Here is a 2,785-nt window from a genome sequence, read left to right as displayed (position 1 = left end):
TGAAAGTCCTGTTTGTTTGACCCATCCGTCCACCCTGTTCCCCTCCCTACATGGACTTTGTTGCTCTTTATTTTACACCTCCTATGTGTGTACTTTTCACGTTGTTCATGCAAAATGTGAAACTCTAGTGGATTGACAGGGTTATCACAAACTTTTGCGTGAGTCTGGGCTGCAACTACTTAAATGGTGGATGTGTTGTTTAAATATAATATTGTCCCCCCCCCCTACAAGAAATGAGTGAATATTTCAAGTTGCAGAGTAGAGGAGGCTGGAACAGAAATAGCTTTTTAATAAGGCATGTCTGAATGGTTTAATTTGTGCAGACAGCAAGAAAAGGGAGAAAGCAGCAGCACCTCTGAGCTCCTTGTGATCCAGCTCCCACTGGAGTGTTTAGGTGGCCTTTCGGAGGCCTTTTACAATAATTCATAATTCCAGCACACACATAACATGGAGATCCTGCAGAATTAAGGTGTTAGTAAAGAGAGAAACATTCTAAGCCACTTAAAAAAGGACCACATTTATAAGAATGATAAATGATCCACTTAAAGGAGGATTCCCAAATTATTACAACTCTTGTCTTTTTTTCCATTACTATTATTAATAATAATATTGTACTCAATTAATTGCTGAGAACTGGGAAAAGATTCATGAACTGGAAGAAGGCCAGTTCATCTATATTCATCTTTACTGTATCTTATGTTTGTCCAGTTTCCCTTGGCAAGTCTCATCAGGCATGTAAACAGTTGATCTTGAATGATGAATTAATCTTGAATGAAATTCTTAACATCCACTCATCACTGATAATGGCATCACTGAATGCCATTATTATAACTAATAGTACTGTAGGTGGACCCACAAAGATTACTAATTGAACCCTCATCCAACCAACATATTTAACATACAAGGACTACCGACTGATTACCATAGCGAAATGTTAAACACACACTTTTATTAGTTAAGTGATAAATGTTATCTGGAAAAAAACACAATATTACTATTCTGTCCCTCTGTAGCCTCAACAATGGTTGCATTTGTGCTTTTCTCCACACTTGCACCATGTCCTGATTATAACATTATGAATCCTTGAACGGTGAAGGCTTGACTTGCCCTATTCTGCCTCTGATTGGCTAGTACTCTGTGTCTTCATTGGGTTGGTAAGGTTTAGGTATGAGGAGTAACATTGATTAGGGTAAGCAGCATTCTGTCTTCATATTACCTCAGGAAGAGCAGTATTTAGGGTCATTGACAGAGCACGAGGAAATCTGTCTGTCTTTTTCAAAATGACTGACACAGTGCCCCTATCCTTGATAGTGTGTGATACTTTACATGAGGACCGATGGCAAACATGAACTCAATAAAAAGGAAGTTTTTCCTTGCCGCCACTTCAAGTGCTTGCTCATGGTGGGAACTGTTGGGTCTCTGTGAATAATTTTAATAAGGGAGTTTCGGTCCTAGACCGGGCTCTATTTGAAAGTGTCGCGAGATACACTGTTATCAATTGGGGCTATACAAATAAAACTGAATTGAAATTGAACAGAAATAAATCTATTCTATCTATTAAAACTGCATAGGCAGAATTGTGTGCTTTTGAATGATAGTATAAATGATATGACGTCATTAGGAACAAAAGTCATGAAACATTGGAATGATGGAACAATAGAATAAAGCACATGTGAGATGTGACAAAAACTAATACCTCTGTGGTCTGCGGGTACCACAGTCAGTAGGATGAGGGTTAAGGTTGAAGACAACATAATCATTACATGCATGAATCTAATAAAATAATTGCAAGATCAGATTTCTTCAGGGTCCAATCCAGAAAACACAGTGTCAGAGCGTAGCGGGGCATCTCCACCTGACCCTCCATGAAACCATGCCATATTAATTCTAATGTATTCAACTAATACCCTGTACTGAAATACACTGAATATTTAATAAGAGGTGGGTTTCTTCATGGTCCACCATGTCTCCAGGTTGACAGCTGTCTGTTTTATTTAATTCCCTCTGAAATGATCTTGTTCTCTTCAAGAATTCTGCATAAAAGAGAAATAATTTCAACCCAAATACTTGCATCCCAAAGTCATGAGTAACTGCGTTATTTTCTTTGTTCACTGTCCATCAGCAGGCAGGTTGGTGGAATACTGAAATCAGACCTGATTGAATGGATGAGTCGATCCTACTGAGTATTGTGTTGTCTGTGTATCCAAAGCCTGTTATAGCCTATTTTTCTGTGGCATAGAGCTCTTATATTTATCCTCCGCTGAAAATAGTCCCCAATACTAAGTGCACGTTTTCCCCTCATTTGAGCGAAGTTTGCAGAAAAATGTCCAACTGCTTTAAAAAATTGACTGAGCCTCTTTTTTAAATGAAACTATATATCTGTGTGTCATTTTTAAAGATTCTCATGTGGGGCTTGGAGCAGAGAGCCATGGAGAGAGTAAGGAAGTCAGACACTATTGAGTATTAAGTACCACTGAAAACAGCCCTGCATCAAATCAGCACAGTGTTGGTGGGGGCAGGGTGTTTTAAAGCAACATTATGTAAGATTTGGCATTTGTTGGATTTGGCGCCCCACAGTGTAACAGTGTAATCCCACTGTGGTAAATATGGACAGCTCTATGTTTGTTATGATTACTTTACTTATGATTATGCTAACACAGCCAACCAACATGAAGCAAGTGCAAACAACAGACATAGCAAGCAGTTAATATTACTGAATGGTCCAACAGCAAGAAGACCAGCTCGCCGTCTGTCTGCAGGAGAGCATGTGACTGGAGTGGAGCAT

This window comes from Morone saxatilis, unplaced genomic scaffold (genome assembly GCF_004916995.1).
Source record: "Morone saxatilis isolate NCDOM2014 unplaced genomic scaffold, NCSU_SB_2.0 Contig11, whole genome shotgun sequence".
In the NCBI taxonomy this organism is placed as follows: domain Eukaryota; kingdom Metazoa; phylum Chordata; class Actinopteri; family Moronidae; genus Morone; species Morone saxatilis.
This window is presented reverse-complemented; position numbering follows the sequence as displayed.